We start from the raw sequence: 22,836 nt of genomic DNA, 5'->3' as shown, positions 1-22,836 counted from the left end.
TTATTACCGATTTTGTATTATGAAAGTTACTCTGTTTTAAGCTAATGAATTAATACTGACTTTTGCATCATTCTATTTCTGACATCATTCATACTACAGACAAAGATCTCATTATTACGTAATTGTTCGAAAGTTGGAATCATTATGTTTTGATAATCTAACAAATTAAACTTCATTTTCAGTTCATTTCCTGATTATCTCGGTACATACAAAGGGATAGGACGGACACTACTTGGGTGATGACGTAGGAAAATTATTTACGTGACAATATGGAGGAAAACAATGTTATTTAAGCAATAATGTTTCAACTACGCTTGTCAGCCTGTTACACTTCTAGCTATAAAAAAGTCTAGATCTTACTTCACTTTATGTTGCCGTTGGTTTGTCGAGTGGCTTCATTAAGCGGTAAAATAGAGCACCGGTTGATACTCTTGCCATACGATAGCCAATAACAAGGGTTCACAGTACTATTGATGTTAAGTGAATTACTCTTGCTACATTTGTACTGTGCCGAATAAAAGCCATAACTTGCCCGTATTAAACATCCACCAAACCAAACATTTCAGGTTTCACTGCTCCACACTTCGGAAACAGACTTTTTATCTCCACACTTTTGCGCAGACACACCGCCGAATACATACAACCAACAACACCAATCGTCTCCTCACGACTCCGAACTGCTACTTTTTTGGTGCGCTCGCACGCCCAGCGATAATACATTTACAATTTGTTACACTCTTTGACAATATGTTTTCCCTGACTAGGCCAGTGTGCCTGCTTACAAAATGTCAACACTCCATGCGTATTCTCTTTCTTAAATAACAAATAGCATTTTTAACTTAACAATATAATTACGAGAATAATATGCAGCACAACTAATAAAACAAACTTCTCAAAACACGTAGAAAATGTATGATCATTCACAGAGTTGTAGTGTTCTAGTATATGATGTTATTACAGTGATTACAAAATCAGTGCTACGTTGCGCTTCCTCAGATCTTAACAAAGACACTGATTCGATTGGGAAGGATGTCATAAAGCTGGCAAGGCTGGCTCACAGTTGCTGCAACTGGTCTTTGATGTCCTTGATAATGGCACTAGTGGAAGTTGACATCTGAGCTGGTCCCGCAAATTTTCTATCGGGAGCAGATCTGGGAATCTGGGAATCTTGCTGGCCATGCGAATACCTCAATGTCACGCAGACGGTTCACAGAGACAAATGTCAAGTGTACACTAACATACCTGCAGCCGTCTAGAATGAAATTAGAATTAGATTAATACCTCCAGCTGCTGACATGCGTTGGTATATACCAACGGGGACAGGTGAAAATGTGTGCCCCGACCGGCACTCGAACCCGGGATCTCCTGCTTACATGGCAGACGCTCTATCCATCTGCCACCGAAGGCACAGAGGATAGTACGACTGCAGGGACTATCTCGCGCACGCCTCCCGCGAGATCCACATTCCCACCTTGTATGTCCACACACTACATTCGTAGCGTCCCACCCCAACACACTCATTACTCGTGAAAGTCATTCTTTCCAAGTCCCGTAAGAGTTCGGATAATATGTGTGCATCCGCACGGAAGAAGGTGGTCATGGCCGGTATTGCCAGACCTATATACTTATATGAATGTGGTGTCTGTTCTTTCGGACATTTCCGAAAGAAGTGGGAATGTGGGTCTCGCGGGATGCGTGCGCGAGATACTCCCTGCAGTCTCACTATCCTTTGTGCTTTCGGTGGCTCAGATGGATAGAGCGTCTGCCTTCTAAGCAGGAAATCCTAGGTTCGAGTCCCGGTCGGGGTACACATTTTCATCTGTCCCCGTTAGTATGTATCAACGCCCGTCAGCAGCCGGAGGTATTAATCTAATTCTAATGTTAAGCGTGGCAGAGTATTTTCCTGTTAGAAACTGGCACCATAGTACTGTCGCATGAGAGATAAATGCATGAACTCACAGATCGTTTATGACTTATCAGTGTGCTAGCAGTGTCCCTCAACAACTGTTAGCCGTGACCTGAAGTCATACCCGATGGCTCTTCACACCATAACGCTGTACCTCTCCAAAACATTGGAAGAATGGTACCTATCCTAAGATCAATGAGATACTCGCCGACAGTGGGATACGGGGTAGTCCAGAACAGTAATTCGTCACTGGACACATTGCGAAACCGTTCATCAGCAGCCCATGCTTCCCAATCACGACACCACTCCAAATATCTGTGGAGATAACGGAAGCCAGCACTCGGGACGTTATTTCCCGAATCCTGCTGGTGCTGGTCTCCGACCAAGCTGCGACATGGTTACAAATAAAACAGTGACCCGAGTATAGAATAAATTTCCTTTACTTCACGTCCATGGTCACAAATTTTTGTCATGAGAGTACCGGTTTCGTTCTATAATGACCGCCTTCAGAATGTTGCTGGAAGTCCATTACTTGCTCTCACATGACAGACAAACATGTGAAGGAATTAGAAAGTGCCTGGTGGCCATGCGATGACCCATTCTGGCAGAGATGATCGACCTGGGTCTTGACGTAGAGTATGCCTACGCTCATGTTCCCAAGTAGTCCAACACTGAGCCGCTATCACACCCAAATGCCCCACCAATGTGGATATGACATGATTCGACCAGCTGGATAAGTGGAAATCCGAAATGAGAAACCCTTCAAACTCTGTCAAGTATTGATAACGCTGTATCACAAGAGAATGTGGTACCTCCGTCTCCTTCACTGTAATTACTACTGTTCACACTCCTTATTTGCCATACTGGGCCTGATAACAGCACTAAACCCGAGTAACACTAACGTATTCTGTGCCAGTTCTATCTTAATCATCTACTTCGCCGCAAATGGTATGCACATATACGGAGTTTCACTGACATCTGACCATGTCTTCAGGACGCTTCAATATTTTTTTTTGGTCGCACAATGTATTACGAAAGTTTTTCGTTACGTTTTTAGATCAATACCATTTCTTCTACATCTACAACTACATTTTCATAATACATTACAACTAATGTGTTACGCAGGGTGTCCCACATTTCAAAGGCTCAGGAAAAAAAGCTGCAGTAGTTACGTTAATGAAGTTGCACCATTTATTAGAGCATATCAAAGAATTTATTTAATAATAATAATCAGTACAACTATACATGTTAACCATTTGCAGCACGAAGAATATCGAATGTCTATAAATTTCTTGCCGTGTTCTTCGTAACATGCCCTCTATCATTGTTCCAGTTGCATAAGTGATACGACGTCTTAACGTGTGACGTCTTTGTTCGCATGCAAGGGGTCCTTCACTAATCCCCACAAGAAGAAATGGAATGGGGTACCGTCGGCGGAACATGGTGACAAGGCAATGCGTCCTATGCGTCCAGTTCATTGATAGGGAAATTTCGTGTTCAGGAACTTGCCAACAGCCATTGACCAACGCCAAGGAGCTCCAACTTGTTGGAAGATGATGTTGGTTTGCAAGTCTTTTTTCTGTGACTACACTAACTGCTCCAACATGTCCATATACGCTGACTTATTCACTGTGTTTTCTGTGAAGAAGAACGGGCCAACAATACCGTCATGCATTAGCCCACTCCAGGAGTTCAGTTTAGGGCTACCACGATCATAAGGATAGGGTGTGGTCGATGCGGGTCTCAAAACCGAACGTTATGCAGATTAACCAGTCCTGATAAATGAAAGGACGTCTTATTGCGCAACTGTGTGATACTACTCAGGCTGGAACATCCAGACCACCATGACATGCAGCTCGGCTGATGAGCTTGGACGAAAGAGATATACGATAACCGACTCTCACACAGATTAACACAAAGGAGCACCTGCTGGCCTCACTTGACATTTACCTTCTGTGACAGGTTTATAGAATCAGCTTTAGAACTCTGCCTGTATGCTTAACCCTCCATTGACATGAAACACGATCTGTCACTACTCGCTCCAAAGCTCCAAAGCGGATTGTTCAGTATGCGAAATCCAACGCAGTAATTTCGTGAACTGTTTTTAAATCTTTCGGACTTATGAATCTGGCCTGTTATGGTTGTCTTTCAAATGATAGTACGTTTTAATGTGCAATTTCTGGTTTTGTAATGGAGTTGCTTTATTTTCTGCTTCTGTTCAAATCCTCGCCAACTTAAGATTCAAGCAAATAGACGCTGCTTCCAAGGGGTTCCTCTTAAATAGATATTATTTCGTTATCGTGCCAGTTGTTGCCCACCGCTTTTGATAGTAGCAGTAAAATCATGCATTAGAGACGGTCTGCTAACGTTTAATGTCAGGTTCATTTTCGTGACCTGCTTCCAGTACATTCCCAGACGATAACTATTTTATAATCTCTCAGTGATGTTCGAACATTTTAACTGTTGCGATCTTAACGATACTGGTATAATTGGCATTCACTGATCTGCAGGATGGATGTCTTTGTGTGTTAGTATTGGTGGCACAGAACTTTAGCGTAATTTTGAAGATCTCGTACTGTGTAACTCTTGTTATTGTATTTAATTTTAAACAATAGATTACAAAACCCTCTCGTTCCTACGTGTCTCGCACTGTAGATTGTTAAATCATCTGTATCGACATCTACCGGCGATTGATCAAGATTGTACCCTATAGGTAACGTTATTCTATCTGTACAATGAGCAAGCAGTTTGGTTTCCTCGGAAACCAAGGGGAAATTAATTATTATCATCACTGTCTTCAAGGATTTGATCTTTTGACCTGTTCCGCCTCAGAACTGTTCACGCCATCTCTTTAAGGGACGTCCAACGTTCCTCTTGCCGATTTGGTTTTGTTGTACTGCCGTTTTAGTTATTCTGTCATAGACATACTTTGAACATGGACTTTGCAATGCAGTCGATATTTTTCAGTTATATTTGCAATAGGTTCAACATTTAGTTCTTGTCTAAGATCGGTATTTTATTTATGGTCCAGAAATGAATATCCCGCTTCAAAACGGAGGAACTTCATCTCTGATGATTCGATTCATTGTAAGTGATCAGATGTTTCGGTCCAACATTCGCTAGCATAATTCAGCAGAGGTAACGCTATTACATAGTAGAGTTTAATTAATGTTTTTTCCGTACGTTATATTTTTCATGTAGGTTGTATAGTTACACAGAAATCCCTGAATCTGGTCAGTTTTAGCCCTACGTCATCTGACTCGGTAAATTTAAAATTACACCCTAAAATTTAAAATTTCGGACTTGTTTAGTTATTTCTCCATTATAACAATTTTGTCTCTTATGGGTTCCGGTCCTCGAAATGCTATCACTTTTGCTTTATCTGTCGATATTCTCATTACATATTTAGCGGCAATTTGATTCAATTTGTGTACTGAAATTTGAGCCTTTTATTTAGGTTCTCCTGTTATAATCTCATCACTAGTGAAACGCATAGCCATAAAATTAAAATTGTATTTGTTAATGTGTCATTTAATAAAATCAACCGCTTACGAATGACATTGTCAGTGTAAACAATTAAAGGAGTGGGGACAGTGGGCGATCTAGTCTGACTCCATGATTAATATCGGCAGATTCCCTCCGATTCCTCACGGTACGGATCCTTATTGTGTTATTTTCGGATTTCGACTTAATTGCCGTAATCAGATATGCTGAAACTCCCAATTCCTTAATTGATTCACATAACATTTTCCGTTTTACCTTGTCAAACGCCTTTTCATAATCGATAAAAACATAGTAAGTTGGCAGTCTAAATTCTCATCTTTTCACGGTTACTTGTGCCAAAGTGAAGAGACAATCAGAACATGATCTACCTTTTCCAAAAGGATGTTGTACCTCTAACACACGTGGTTGCACTATTGGTACTAATCTCCTGTTTATAATTTTAGCAAAGAGTTTGTAGCAGGAATTTAGTAGACTTATTCCTCGGTAATTTGCGCACTGCGATTTATCATCTTCATTCCATTCGTCTGGCACATGTGCTCTCAGCTAACAAACATTCATAAAATTTAAGGGTCTATGCTATATATCAAATGTACATTAATCAGCTCCATGTTTATATTATCAGTGCCAGGCAACATTTTGTTTTTTGTTTCTTATATCACAGTCTGTAGATCTTCCCTTACAATCAGATCTACAGAGTCGCTGGTATTGGTTTTCTTTCTGGTTCTTTTTCATGATTGGTCCACAGACTTTTGAGGTATTTTAACCATTCATGTTCGAATATTATATCTCACTGTAAAGGGTCTCGATCTTGTTTATTCAAGTGCTTCATAATTTTGCGTGCTTTGTTGACTCTTCCACGAATATCATATGAATATTATGTTCTTTTTTTTTCACTCATGTATCGGTTCCAACTTTAATTTTTCATATTGCTTTCTTTACTGACGCAGATTTACTTTTATAATTTTGTAATTCACCTTATTAGCTACGTAAGATTTCTTCTACGTTGATAAAAAAGTTAAGTCACCTTTTTTCTAAAATGTGATCTGATGATGCATTCAAACTCCTGTAAACACTTGTGTCTTTTATTCTTACCGGTGTCTGCTATTGAAGGTGTACCTCGGGCTGGCCACATAAGTTTCGGTATGTCACGATGTTTAAAACAGTGTTTGTTATTAGTAATTCATTGTGTGTGGCAAACTCTTATAGCTTCTTTAGATTGCTATTCAGCGTATTTTCACTCTCTGTGCCTAATCATTAATGAGCCTCTTACTCGCTGGGGCGTCTAAGTCTCCCACAAGAAGTACACTCCTGGAAATTGAAATAAGAACACCGTGAATTCATTGTCCCAGGAAGGGGAAACTTTATTGACACATTCCTGGGGTCAGATACATCACATGATCACACTGACAGAACCACAGGCACATAGACACAGGCAACAGAGCATGCACAATGTCGGCACTAGTACAGTGTATATCCACCATTCGCAGCAATGCAGGCTGCTATTCTCCCATGGAGACGATCGTAGAGATGCTGGATGTAGTCCTGTGGAACGGCTTGCCATGCCAATTCCACTTGGCGCCTCAGTTGGACCAGCGTTCGTGCTGGACGTGCAGACCGCGTGAGACGACGCTTCATCCAGTCCCAAACATGCTCAATGGGGGACAGATCCGGAGATCTTGCTGGCCAGGGTAGCTGACTTACACCTTCTAGAGCACGTTGGGTGGCACGGGATACATGCGGACGTGCATTGTCCTGTTGGAACAGCAAGTTCCCTTGCCGGTCTAAGAATGGTAGAACGATGGGTTCGATGACGGTTTGGATGTACCGTGCACTATTCAGCGTCCCTTCGACGATCACCAGTGGTGTACGGCCAGTGTAGGAGATCGCTCCCCACACCATGATGCCGGGTGTTGGCCCTGTGTGCCTCGGTCGTATGCAGTTCTGATTGTGGCGCTCACCTGCACGGCGCCAAACACGCATACGACCATCATTGGCACCAAGGCAGAAGCGACTCTCATCACTGAAGACGACACGTCTCCATTCGTCCCTCCATTCACGCCTGTCGCGACACCACTGGAGGCGGGCTGCACGATGTTGGGGCGTGAGCGGAAGACGGCCTAACGGTGTGCGGGACCGTAGCCCAGCTTCATGGAGACGGTTGCGAATGGTCCTCGCCGATACCCCAGGAGCAACAGTGTCCCTAATTTGCTGGGAAGTGGCGGTGCGGTCCCCTACGGCACTGCGTAGGATCCTACGGTCTTGGCGTGCATCCGTGCGTCGCTGCGGGCCGGTCCCAGGTCGACGGGCACGTGCACCTTCCGCCGACCACTGGCGACAACATCGATGTACTGTGGAGACCTCACGCCCCACGTGTTGAGCAATTCGGCGGTACGTCCACCCGGCCTCCCGCATGCCCACTATACGCCCTCGCTCAAAGTCCGTCAACTGCACATACGGTTCACGTCCACGCTGTCGCGGCATGCTACCAGTGTTAAAGACTGCGATGGAGCTCCGTATGCCACGGCAAACTGGCTGACACTGACGGCGGCGGTGCACAAATGCTGCGCAGCTAGCGCCATTCGACGGCCAACACCGCGGTTCCTGGTGTGTCCGCTGTGCCGTGCGTGTGATCATTGCTTGTACAGCCCTCTCGCAGTGTCCGGAGCAAGTATGGTGGGTCTGACACACCGGTGTCAATGTGTTCTTTTTTCCATTTCCAGGAGTGTATATAACCATTTTTATTTACTGTATTTGGCTTTCATAAAATTCAGTTGAATTCTTAATTATTCTTTCTTCTGCCGCATACAAAGGCAATATGGAGACGTATCCTCTGTCAACTTCAAGACGTGGCAGTAGTATTCTTACACTTACACATGCGTACAAATATCCACTGTTCTTTAACATTTTGCGCAGCCAGATGGAGACTCCAGCAGCAGGTCTTTGCTGTTGTTACACTTCGCAATAGATCATCACGTAATTAAGAAATTCGGTCGTTGCCCGTAATTTCTTTTTTGCTTCAGTTACGGCAGCAATATCGATTTTAGCACTGCCTTGTTCTTGTTCCATTTCTGTTTATTTATGTCAGACCTCTAACATACCATAACCTTGTTTCAGACATTTCTGATGTATGTGATTTGTGCTTCTCATTTCCCTTATTTTCTTCACGGGAGGCGTATAATGATTAGTCCAGCGTGAAATTTTCTTTGGAGCTTCCGCAATTCGAGTTTCCCCTGGCCGTGTCACAAAGGCTGCGCAGGGTAAGAACAATGGTGGGGCTGCCACCCGTAAGTTTTCGTCATAGCTCATTTTATTTCAAACTCGATCTATCCTAGACAGATTTCCTTCTCTATGGTTTCAAGATTTGTGCTCGCGTTGTGTTAGTTTTGGTCCACCCTGGGTGTTTCAATTCGCCAGTGGCCGCCATATGTGGTGAGCATTCGACTATCTGCCACCGAAGAAGGCTCACTGTGGGAAACTAGAATTTAAGAAGGAAACTAAAGTTCAGGGAGAAGGAATAAAATGTTTGTGGATTGCTAATTATACTGAATTCTATCAAGTATGGTAAAATACATGGGAAAACAGCTGAACGGGATGGACCATGTCTTGAAAACGGATTATAAGATAAACATCAACAAAAATAAAAAGAGATTTATGGAATGTAGTCATATGAAATGAGACGATGCTGAGGAAATAAGATTAGGAAATGATACAGGAAAACTACTGAATGGGTTTTGTTATTTGTGCCGCAAAATAACTGACGATTGCCGAAGTAGAGAGGATATGAAACGGAAACTGGCTATAGAAAAGAAAAGGTTTTCCGGAAACGAGGAATTTTTTAATATCCAACATAAATTTAAGGGTTAGGAAGTTTTTTTCTGAACATATTTACCTGGAATGTAGCCTAGTGCTAGTGTGAAACGTGGACGATAAGAAGCTCAGACAAAAAGAATGTAGAACAGAATTTGGAAATTTGTGGTAAGTTCCTATGGGACCAAACTGCTGAGGTCATCGGTCCCTAGGCTTACACACTACTTTTCGAACTTAAAGTAACTTACGCAAAGGACAACACACACACCCATGCCCGAGGGAGGACTCGAACCTCCGACGGGGGGAGCCGCGCGAACCGTGTCAAGGCGCCCTTGACCACGCGGCTACTCCGCGCTGGTAGTATAGAAGGTTTTGGAAATGCGGTGATATAGTAGAATATTGAAGATTAGATGGGCATATCGAATAAAATATAAGATGGTACAGATTTCAATTAGGGAAAATAGAAATTTGTGGCACAATCTGATCAAAAGACGAGATCGATTGGTAGAACACATACTGAAACATGATGAAATCTTCAGTTTAGTGATCGAGGTCGTAAGGTAAAAATCGTGAAACGAGGAGCGAATATAGTAAGCTGATTTTAGTCGATGCGGGTTTCAGTAGCAATGCAGAAATGAAGAGAGTTGCTCAGGGTAGACTAGGATGGGGAGCTGCTTCAAAGGAGTCTCTGGACTGAAGATGGCAACAACATCATCGTCTACTTAGGCCGTGTATGATCTAAGACTGAGCACTGTTGTGGTAACCGTAACTTAACGTAACGTAATCGCGTTCCAGATACTTAACCTGCGGTTAAATTGTAGGCATCCAGTGCTGACGGATACCCGCCGTTTCAGTGCAGACTTTTGCAAAGGTCTAGAAATTACGATAGCTCTTAACGATGAGGGGTTATTTAGCATGTGCTACATACCGTGTGTAAAGTCTCTGGTACAGTTCTTACGCGGGTTGAAATTTCCGCGCCCCGCGCGAGATTACCGGCTCCCTCGCGCCGCCGCATATCCCGCGCGCCCACCGGGCTGGCCTTTCACGGCGCCTGACGCTGCGGACCCCCGCGTGTTAGGGTGACGCGCCACGCAGCGCGGCTTTCGTTATATTGGATGCGCCTGTCATGGTGGCGGGCTTTATGAGCCCGCCTACCGCAGGAGCGCCGGACAGCTAATCACGGCGTCACACGCACGCTACCCACAATGGCGGACCACAAATTAATAGCAGTGACGCAAATTAGCTACTTTGTATGCGCACAGTGAATGAACTCTGCCACGCATTAAACGTTAAACTGAGTTTCAATTATAAGTAAAAATGGTAAAACCTGTTTTGGTGTAAACAGCAAACAAAACGAGATAATTATTGCGTGTTACGTATTGCGTAATTAGAGATGGACCGTTATACACTGAAGGGGCGAAAAAAATCGCAATACCAGGTAGGAGTTATGCGATATAAGCGAACGCTGGTAGGCGTGTTTGTACATCTGAAAAATGATATCTGTTCCAATTTCGCTCCAGTCACGCAAGAGTGGTGCTAGTACCGACACTATGAGAGTGCAAAAGTTTGCTTTAAATACATGGTGTAACGGTAGTGAGCACTAGTTACGTTTGAGATTGGATGTGGTGAGCTGCCGTTAGTTAAGACGACGCCTGTATCAATCAATGCCTTACTGACGTTCGACGCGGTCGTGTAATAAGGCTACAGGAAGCTGAATGTCCCTTCTGCGATAATGCACAAAGATTTTGCAGGAATGTAGCCACTGTACGTGACTGATGCCAGCGGTGTCACGACAATGTACGGTTGCAAGAAGACTGTGTGCCGGACTGCCACGTGGCACTACCGACAGGCCGGCCGCTGTGGCCGTGCGGTTCTAGGCGCTATAGTCTGGAATTGCGTGACCGCTACGGTCGCAGGTTCGAATCCTGCCTGGGGCATGGATGTGTGTATTGTCCTTAGGTTAGTTAGGTTTAACAAGGGGAGGCCGCCAATTGTGAAATTCAGATTGGATTCATACTGCGCATAATAAAAGCTCATGGCCAGAGGTGTAATGTGGTAAAGCACCAAGATGCACTTCTCAGCCGTTGTCGAGAAAATCGACAGTTAAAAGAAACCGTTGCGGTGAAATACTCTCTACGGTTAGTAGTTTTCTACAGCGTCGTGGCGCAGCGGCAAGCGCTCGGGTTCGTAATCCGAAAGTCGCCGGATCGAATCTCGCGCCATGCAATTTTTATTATTATTAGTTTTTTGTAATGAATTGCTTATGCATGTTGGTGAAGGCGGATCGCTCTCCAATTGTACCGCCTCCATTTTTCCGTTTTTTTAACAGGGTGTACCAAAACTCTCCCGTCAGCACTGATTTTCGACGATGTTATAAGTTGCGCTAGGGACCGCATCTACCTTCTTTCGAAGTTAGCAGGCAACTACGCTGTTATGCGGCGGCTCGTTTCGGCCCATTCAACATCTGTCCTTCAAGTGTAACGAGCGAGTAACGGAGTTTATATTTCATACCTGCCACAGCGAATTAGTGTTCGTGGGGTCTCATTTCTAATTCGAACGTTTGACTTAAGTTATACGTATTCGTATCGGAATATCGTTTCTACGTCTTCCGTTAACTATACGTGGTTAACATTATGAAGACAATTAATAACATTTGTGAAATACAACTTTGTTTGCGGAAAACATAATGATGTTCGAAGTCGCCAGTTTTTCCACGACAAACGACTTTCAACAACTTATATGCATAATTGTTGCAACTGATTGCCGGGATATATATATATATATATATATATATATATATATATATATATATATATATATATATATATACACACATCTGAATTACAAAAAAAAACTAAAAAAAAAAAGGTTGAATGGCGTGAGATTCGATCCGGCGACCTTCTGATTTCAAACCCGAGCGCTTACCACTGCGCCACGACGCTGTGCAAAATTATTAAACGTATAGAGTACTTCACCACAACTCTTTCTTTTAACTGTCGATTTTCTCGACAACGGCTGAGAAGTGCATCTTGGTGCTTTGCCACATTACACATCTGGCCATGAGCTTTTATTATGCGCAGTATGAATCGAATCTGAATTTCACAATTGGTGGCCTCCCCTTGTAAGTAGTTCTAAGTTCTAGGGGACTGACGACCACAGATGTTAAGTCCCATATTGCTCAGAGCCATTTGCACCATTTGATCTACCGAGAGGGAAGACCATCATGTTTCGTGTATGGCTCTGGCGCATCGTACTGCGTTTGTAGCAGTGATTTGAGCAGCATTTGGCAGCACAGTGACGAAACAACCTGTTGCATATCGATTACCTCAAGGAGAGCTCCGAGTGAGAAGCCCTGCCACGTACATTCCACTGACCCCAAACCACAACCCGTTGCGACTTCAGTGTGATCAAGCGAGAGCTCGTTGGACAGCAGGCTGGGGGTATGCTGTGTTTTCTGATTTACTTTACTTTACTTTTCCGTGTCCAGATCACATTTAATTTTTCCAATAGTTAGCCACCGCTACGGCATTGTCGTTGGCTTGTAGCAGGTCACTAAAACTGTAGGGCTCCGGCAGTAGTCGGCACATGAGCAGATGTGCCTCGTCTTGTACCTCTCCGCATCGGTAGAGAACATCGACATCGTTAGTCAGCAGTCGGCACTTGCACAGATTAGTTTTGCATCTGGGTACACCAGCCCTCAGCCTATTTAGTGTTCTCCACACTGTATAAGGAAGTTTGTTTCCAGGTGCCATTTGATCTTTTGGTGTTATATGCAGTGCGGTTTGTTCATTCTCCCATTTACGGACTCTATTATCTTTCTGTGGACCGTCAAGGATCTTGGTTCTTGCAATAAAGCCATTTCTAGACTCAAGCCTCCGAGCCTGAGTGACGTTCCCATTCAGTGGGTGTCGAGAATCTGTTTCTTTCTTTGTTCTCTCAGCGTCTGCTGCCACCTGCCTTCTGATCTTGGATGGCGCAATTCCAGCAGGAAGGTACAAATTACCGGTTGGTGTGGGTCTGAGACAGCCTGTAACAATTCGCATTGTCTCATTTACACTTACATCAACCTGTTTAGCATGTGCAGATGCTTCCCATTCTGGCGCTGCATAGTCTGCTGCAGAAACACACAGAGCAAGCGCTGATGTTCTCAGTACTGATAGTTGAGCTCCCTTCATAGTTTGTCAGCCTGCGGATGATGTTATCCCTGGAGCAGACTTTAGCCTTGATGTTTTGGCAATGCTGCTTGAAGGAAAGCGTTCTGTCAAGAACAACCCCAAGGTACTTAGGTGTTGGACAGTGCTTTAGCTTCTTACCTTGCCATGTAACGTCGAGCTCAACTCCAGCATCTCTACAGGGTTATTACAAATGATTGAAGCTCTACAACAACTTTATTATTTGAGATATTTTCACAATGCTTTGCACACACATACAAAAACTCAAAAAGTTTTTTTAGGCATTCACAAATGTTCGATATGTGTCCCTTTAGTGATTCGGCAGACATCAAGCCGATAATCAAGTTCCTCCCACACTCGGCGCAGCATGTCCCCATCAATGAGTTCGAAAGCATCGTTGATGCGAGCTCGCAGTTCTGGCACGTTTCTTGGTAGAGTAGGTTTAAACACTGAATCTTTCACATAAAGAAATCGCATGGGGTTAAGTCGGGAGAGCGTGGAGGCCATGACATGAATTGCTGATCATGATCTCTACCACGACCGATCCATCAGTTTTCCAGTCTCCTGTTTAAGAAAAGCCGAACATCATGATGGAAGTGCGGTGGAGCACCATCCTGTTGAAAGATGAAATCGGCGCTGTCGGTCTCCAGTTGTGGCATGAGCCAATTTTCCAGCATGTCCAGATACACGTGTCCTGTAACGTTTTTTTCGCAGAAGAAAAAGGGGCCGTAAACTTTAAACCATGAGATTGCACAAAACACGTTAACTTTTGGTGAATTGCGAATTTGCTGCCTGAATGCGTGAGGATTCTCTATCACCCAGATTCGCACATTGTGTCTGTTCACTTCACCATTAAGAAAACATGTTGCTTCATCACTGAAAACAAGTTTCGCACTGAACACATCCTCTTCCATGAGCTGTTGCAACAGCACCGAAAATTCTAAGCGTTTGACTTTGTCATCGGGTGTCAGGGCTTGTAGCAATTGTAAACGGTAAGGCTTCTGCTTTAGCCTTTTCCGTAAGATTTTCCAAACCGTCGGCTGTGGTACGTTTAGCTCCCTGCTTGCTTTATTCGTCGACTTCGCAGGCTACGCGTGAAACTTGCCCACGCGTGTTCAACCGTTTCTTCGCTCACTGCAGGCCGACCCATTGATTTCCCCTTACAGAGGCATACAGAAGCTTTAAACTGCGCATACCATCGCCGAATGGAGTTAGCAGTTGGTGGATCTTTGTTGAACTTCGTCCTGAAGTGTCATTGCACTGTTATGACTGACTGATGTGAGTGCATTTCAAGCACGACATTCGCTTTCTCGGCTCCTGTCGCCATTTTGTCTCACTGGGCTCTCGAGCACTCTGGCGGCAGAAACCTGAAGTGCGGCTTCAGCCGAACAAAACTTTATGAATTTTTCTACGTATCTGTAGTGTGTCGTGACCATATGTCAATGAATGGAGCTACAGTGAATTTATGAAATCGCTTCAATCATTTGTAATAGCCCTGTATTGCGCAGATGGAAAGCACATACTCGGGTTTTGTCAGGGTTTGGCTTGAGGTGATTGGTGTCGTAGTATTGAGCCGGGTCTTCAAGGGCTCTAGAGAGATTTCCAGATGTTGCATGAAAATTCGACTCCTGGACCACCACAGCTGTGTCATCAGCATATACGAACAGTCTTGCATCTTGAGGTATAGGTTGGTCATTAGTGTACACATGTGTTTTCTGATGAAAGCTGGTTATGCCTCGGTGACAATGATGGCCGTGTGTTGATTAAAGGAGGCCAGTTGAGGGCCTGCAAGTAACCTCTCTGCGTGCTGAATCTACACATGGAGTTATGGTCCGGGGTGAGATTCTTTATGACAACGGGATCTCTCTCGTGGTTATCCCACGCACCCTGACTGGTCATTCATGAACAGCATTTCAGGGGATGTTTTCCAACAGGATGTTATAATCCAGCATGCTCTGCAGGGTGTTGACATGTTGCCTCGGCCTGATCGATCACCAGATCTGTCTCGAATCGAGCACATATGGGGCATCATCGGACGACATCTCCAGCGTCATCCAAAACAGTATTAACCGTCCTTTACCGCGAGCCAAGAGCAGCGGTTATGGAACTCCATTCCAGAAACTGACATCAGGCAACTGTAATGCATCATGTTTGCATGCTTGCATTGAACATTTTGGCGGCTACATCCGTTATTAACGTACCAGCATCTGATATTTACAATGACTTATCTCTCGCTTACATTAACCTATGAGCTTGCAATGTTAATCATTCAAATATGTGATCGCCGCCTACCTTGGCCGACCCTCCGCATACATTAGTTGCCGTTGGGTTCTTGATAAGATCTTTAAAAATAATTTTAACCTGTGTGTGGAAATGGGTTGTTTTCGCTATCACTTATGCTACAGCTTATGTAAAAATTTTGCACTAGGGCCACCTGTGGCGTTCCTCTCAGCTTGGTGACCCAAGCGGTCGCTTTTGTCGCACACGGCCATGTGGCCATCGTTCATGTGAAGGCAGTCTTCAGCGCATCTTGAAAAACCCTAGGCAGTTTCGAATGCACTGACAAGCATTTGCAATAAGTTCTCGGTGTTCACCGTCTCAGACAACAGCACTCCGTCTTCAGGCCACAATTGGCCCATCGGGATCATCCGACCGACGTGTCATCCTCAGCTGAGGATGCAGATAGGAGTGGCGTGTGGTCAGCACAGCGCTCTCCCGGTCGTTATGATGGTTTTCTATGACCGGAGCCGCTACTGTTTGGTCGAGTAGCTCCTCAATTGGCATCACGAGGCTGAGTGCACCCCGAAAAATGGCAACAGCTCTTGGCGACCCGGATGGTCACCCATCCAAGTGACAGCCACGCCCAACGGCGCTTAACTGCGGTGGTCTGACGGGAACCAATGTATCCACTGCGGCAAAGCCGTTGCCCGGAATAAATCAACAGTTTTAAATATCCCAACACAGAAAAATCCAGTGGGTTAAGTCGGAGTGTGTGGGACGCCATATTGGTGAACCACGGTCAATACGCTTCTCGCCAGAACACTTTTTGCCAGTACTTAGGCATCCAAAATGATGAGTAACATCAAAAGAGGGAGCTATGTCACTTTGTAATTTACGATTCACTTGTGGTGTTTCGAAATAAACATAATCTTAGGCAATAACAGTGTTGTAACATTGGTTTCTGAGACCAGGTTTATTAGGATTACTTGGTTGTTTCGTGTCCTTTACTCGTTCCTCCCATTTGCGCTTTTTCATATTCTGACACCTTGTACACAGATGGTACCCATAAAAGTCTAAATATCATCTCGAAATAAATCAATATCCAACTACGAAGATTAGTAGTATCTGCTACTCCTTATATCTGTTCTAACCCTTCAATGACACACATTTTTTTCCGCTGGTCAGTGGTTTGGTAAAGAACATTGCAGAAGCCTGCATTTTTTTCTCTTCCATGTTGAAAATAATGTTGTCGCCATTGTGGAAATGACTATTAAGCAATGGTTTCTTCCTCAATTGAAGGAGAAGATATGACTGGATACCACGTCAGGACATTACAGGAGTGAGGCACAGTTTGAGGGCCCAGAGAAGCGTCATCTGTGATTGTGTCCTGCCTCCTTAGTTTCTCGCGGTGCTCCATCTTGACAGCCTTGGGGCTTCTGTAGTATGCTGCTGTGATGGTTCACCTCTCAGCACCACATCATTGCAGTCCCAATGAACACACAGTGTCACCTTGTCCACTAACGTTTGGGTCTTCGCCTGTTCAGCAGTTTTTTTTTTTTTTTTTTTTTTTTTGAGAGGTGGAGCCCCTCCACGCCCACACCGGCATGATGACCAACACAAAAGGTCTACTGCCATGTCTGCATAAGGGTTAGTATTCACTAAAGTGAGGTGTTGCAGGATGTGGGTACTGCGATGTTTGCGTACGTCTGGTTAGGATTAACCATTAATGCGCGCTCATCTGGAGATAGGTTGGTCGAAATCTGACGAAGGGTAGCGGTTTGAAGGGCAGAGGAAAAAAAGTGCCAAGGCAAGAGCCAAGGGAATAAAACCTCTGCGAAAGTTGGGTGGGGTGGTAAGAGCAGTAGCGGTTGTCTTGCTGCCTGCGATAGGTTGTGCAAGGATAGGCTTAGTAGTGGGTATCATACATGTCGATACCTTGACGTTGTGCGTTTGAGCTGCTCGGCGGCTGGCGCTGGATGCTGGTACAGAGTCCTCGTTCAGCGTCAGCAACCTGCAACAGTTAGGTTTGTTATCAATCTTGTGTCCGATAGGTCATATACCGGAGGCACAGTGTGAGGGAATGTTGGCAGATTGTTTGTGCGTCTGTGGGCGAGCTCGTCGGTGTCCCTGCTGTGGCCTGTTGGTCGGCTCTAATAGCAGCTGGTAGTTGCCAGTCAGTGTTGCTGATATGCAGGGGCTTGCCGATGTTTGTCGCTGTTAGTTTACCATAGGTGGCTATGCCCTAGCTAGCAGTGTCTTTGGCCGCTTGTGCTTCCACCTGTGGTTGTGATCACTGCTTCAGCAGTGATGAATTCACCTGTTTTCACTGCTCGTGATGCTCTTTGTCTCGGTGTCACGGTAAAACGCATATAGTAATTAGGCGGCTAAGGAAGTTAGACGTTATACAGCTGAAACATTTCCGCTGCTCCCTCTGTTTAGTCTGCGTTATCAACGGTGTCTTTGTTGAATGCACTTGGCGCATTGCGTGCCGCTCTCATCTCCAGAGAAGAAACATTTAAATCAACCACCGCGAGTCGCAGCTACAGAAGGCTCACGAGACGCCACCAGGTGGCGTCACGCACTCTGCCAGAGGACTCCGTACTCACAACACCTCACTGCCTACAATTGTAATCGGTCTGTGATATCGATAGTTCCGATGCCACAGCGTAGGCTGGCACTACGAGAGCGGAAGATCTTCGCCGACCGCAGCACCCTCTAGCCGACGCTGTGCAGCCCCACGAGCGCCGCTCCACTTTCACCCAGTTCATGAAGAGCAGACGGCCGAGAACCATCGCCTTAGCTTAGCTTGCTACTGAGACTTTCTTATCTGGACTATGGCTGCACACCTACATGCTCATCTGTACAAAGATAATCACTTGTATATATTACTGTACCAGTAAAAGCCTCTTTACTTGCAGTACCGACGTGCTTCAACTCACCTGCTCGCTTTCTTTCATTCGGCCTCTTTGTCAGATTTCAAGACCAGACCCACGCGCCGCCTTCCAGGCGGGATACAAAACGGTCCGGGAGTCTTTTTAGGCAAGTGTACACAGAGCTCCGCCTCAGGTTCTCCTCAAACTGTGTCCAGACTATCGTGAGGCTCCGATCACACTGAGCGTGGAGAGAGATATTATCAACGTAGCATACTACAGAATACAATATATGCTCCAAATCACACTAGTCTTTTTCTCGTGGCTTTGCCTCCGTCTGCGGTCAACAAATATATTGAACCATCCTCCTCCTTCCCTTCTCCGTGTCCACCTCTCTGTATCTGTCTTCCTCCTATTCACTCTCTGTGTCTCTCTATCTCCTCCTCCCTCTTCTTTCTCCTTCCTCCACCCCGTTACTGTGACCATACCTTTCTCCTCCTCCCACTGATCATATCCTCGCCCCCCTTTCTATCTCTGCATCCCTTCTTCCTTTTTTACCTGTCCGCTAACCACCAAACTCTGTACTTGCGTAATGAACCTCCCTTTCATCTCACCATCCATTTTCTCCTCCCCCTTACTCTGCCCATTCCCTTCTCTATTTATCTCACCCTGTCTCCAGCCAAGCACATCGACAAATGTAGACCTTACAATACAGTTCAATAAACCAGTCCGATACTATTCCTACAACATGTTTGTCATGCAGGGCAGGCTACTCATCGGGGTTTGAAAATCATTTATTTGCCTCTGAGGTCGATAAGGCAGACCGATACTACTCCAACACAATGTAGCTGTTATGCAGGGAAGCCTACATGTTGGCGCCAGGAAAACCGTTTCTTGTGCTTGTTTGATCTGACAGACCGATACTGTTTCAAAGTGTCCGTCATGCAGGACATCCTATATGCCAGAGAATAGAAAAAAATATGTTTTTACCTGTAGCTCCACTCCTATCAGAGCTAGGAGTTTATGAATGTCACATTGCAAATACTTGTCAGGTCTGCTGTTTCTGTGCCCAATTTGGATGAAATCAATCTAGAGGTTTGGGAGGAGATCCCAGACATACATATATACATTCTGCTTTTAAATATGTAATAGTTAACAGAAAAATTGTAAATAAATATATTTATATTCATCCACCTTGTTACACTAACAGACAGAAGATCGTGATCTCTCTGAATGGGCGTGGGGAGTCGTGGAGCACAGTAGGTGATAATCTTTGTTGTGTTCAAAGTGTCATGCGAGATGTTGAAAACTGATCCATGACTCGGTTTCTCCTTTTCCACTACAGCCTCGATTGTGGTACGCTGGTTGTCGAGTAGCGTACTTCACAGAGAGATTACCTACCTCTACATTATTCACGACTGAAATTTGTTTGATTTCACTGGAAGCGTCTGCGGCTAGATAATGCTGCACTGTATGGCTCCTCCAAATGCAGGAAACAAATTACTGCACCATCCTAGCCGTTTTGTTTTGGGTTTTCTAGTGGTGTGCTACCGAATTGTCACACGGGGAATTAAGAGCAGTGGCATATTGTGGGCAAGACGGGCAGATGCAAGAGCGCAAAATTTTTAGGGGCGCAAAGAAATCGTAAGACATCATTTTTATCATAAAGTGATTTACGATACTTCAGTTCATCTTCGCTTGTGTGAGTGGGGCTCGTCCCTCCTCTCTAAAAGATGAGTCGTGAGTTCTCCGATGGGCTGGCCTGATTCCGCTACTGGCACATGTGACACAAGTGCTCTCACATGCTTCATAATTCCAGCGTTGTGTTTCTGTTTGGTGATAAAGGTTCTCCTTAGTAGCCTACACTAGGACTGAAAAGACATACGAAAAAATAGGCATAAGAAAGTTTATTTACCGATAAATTTGTTTTTTAACTTTGGGAACAGCAGGTTTCTTCATTGCCAGTGTTAGGCAATGTCTCAAGTAATTTTTTATGTACGTATTGAAGATTCACAAGTCACAGTAGAGGAACCCTTTATTGACTTCGCTGTGTTACTTGGGAAATAGGTTAATGAAATTACGGAACAAATTTGTGACAAGATACAAGGACATGGTTAAACCCCAGAGCAGTGTTTGTGCCATGGGACGATCACTCACTTATTCTTGATGAAGTACATGCAGCTACTGTTGGAACAAAATCGCTGACTTTTTAGCACTGTGTAAAATGTGTACACATCTCTCAAACTCTACATACTGGGGTGTTCTTCAACAACATCTACCAGTTAATGCGAAACAAGCCTGTAACAAAAGATGGAGTTCAGAGCGTGAATCTGTTCATGTTCATATTGAGTAATGGATCAGAAGGAATCTGAGAAACCAAAGGAGATGCAGGCAGTTTGTTGGTTTGCATGATGATTTATCCTTTCTTTGCATTCCTTTATTTTTGGAGCCCAGTGCTTAGTGAACTGAATGATGCTCAGATATACCAATAACAAAGAAGATTTCGACTTGATCAGTGTCTTCAAAAACTCAAAGTACTATATTTTGAGAGACAAAACGTCATTCACTAGTGACAAAAGCAGCTAAGAGAGCCATGGCGATACGTAACATATCGGCAATTTCAACAGAAATTGATTACTGAGGAAAGATTGACTCTGGCCTAAATTTAATTTAGGGAACTCGTCGGGAATAACTCGCGGAATGAGATATGCAAACATCAGATTTTAAAAAAAGCCCTACGTTACAAATGAATATATTTCAATAGCCATTTGCCTTCTTTCAAATTCAAATGCTATTGGGCGGAGAAAAGTTAAATGCATTGTTCAAAACATGCAGCATTTATGTGAGAAATTTTCCGAATTAACCACTTCAGATATGATTGATGACCTATATCGTATTAGACGCCACATTTCTTTATTTAAAGAACTAAGAAGAGAACATATTTTGCAGGGGCACATTTGTAAGTATTAAGCTAGATAACTTAATTAAGTAAAAGACGCAAGAGAGTTTAATTAACATTGTTGTGACACTAAGAATTTTTTTAACAATCACTGTTTGAAATGCTACTAGTGGGTGAAATTTTTACAAATTGAAGCTGATAAAGATCAGTCTGAGATCGACTATGACCCAGTAACGGTTAAGTAATCTTGCAATTTTATCGCTTTAAATAATGATGCACCGTCGCAGATAAACGCTGAGACAGTACTTTGCACACCAACGTCATTCCTGCCTTTCAGCAGCGTGAATGTTTGGATAGGATCATTTCTATGCAAGACGGCGCTCCTCTATACGCTGCACAGCCAGTGAATCAGCTGATCTAAAGGAATTTCGGAAATGTTAGAATTATCAGCTGTCGTTTTTTTTTACAGCCTGGTTGTCCAGATGACCTTACCTTAATGACTTCTGGCTGTGGGATTATCTGAAAGATGGTGTGTTCAGTGCTCCGATTACAAAAGTAGTTGAATGTAAGGCACGCATTACGCAACGCATTCTGAGCGTGACTTCTGAGACACTCCGATCAGTTGTGGAACATGCTGTTTGTCGACTTGAGCTTGGGTGGAAAACGGTGTACATCATATTGAAAATGTCTTACGCCCGTTTAGCGACAGTGAAAAACCGATTTCATTCTTCCTTTTCATGCAGTTTTTCGCCTCAGTACAATTAAAAACCGATGTTATTTTGCTTTTTTATGCGGTTTTTGGTGTCAGTACAATTACAAACCAATATTTTCCATCCGATGTCGTACGACCTTGTCGTGGTGGATAGGCTTACCCAACTAACAGTGCCAAAACTGTTGAATGCAAAACTTATACGGTCATGCACATTGCACAGTATAGTGGTTTAGTGAGTAACTCATACCATAGCCATAGCTGTTCCCTGTGCTTACACCTGGCTCGTACGTTAGCCGTTAAGAACATAACTTTCTGAGATTCTCTTGGCATCAGGAGGAGGTTAGTGAACATCGTAAAAAGTGGAATGTAGTTCTGTCACTCCGTGACAGAAATGGCAGTCATTGCACTGCGCTCTAGTTCACTCAACGGCGTTGTCCGTAGACACACGTCATGTACGCCTGACGACAGTCTCAAAAATTAGAACCGGCTTTTACAGTGGTTGGTAAATACAAGATCATTTCCAACAAGGTCAAGGGAGAGTGGCAGACCTTGCGCGGCTCATACCCTGGATATGGAAAAGAATGTGTTGCAACGAGTAGAGGATGATCCTAAATGGATCTGTTGTAACAGGCAGTTATAGGTTCTATGTATCAAAAGAGCATCTCGTCCAACGAGTAGGCAACCTCAAGTAATAAAAAATTATCTGTGAACTTCCACTGGAACACTTCCTGCACCAACGTACACAG

The sequence above is a fragment of the Schistocerca piceifrons genome, chromosome 8 (assembly GCF_021461385.2).
Source record: "Schistocerca piceifrons isolate TAMUIC-IGC-003096 chromosome 8, iqSchPice1.1, whole genome shotgun sequence".
Lineage (NCBI taxonomy): Eukaryota > Metazoa > Arthropoda > Insecta > Orthoptera > Acrididae > Schistocerca > Schistocerca piceifrons.
Note: the sequence above shows the minus strand (reverse complement) of the source record.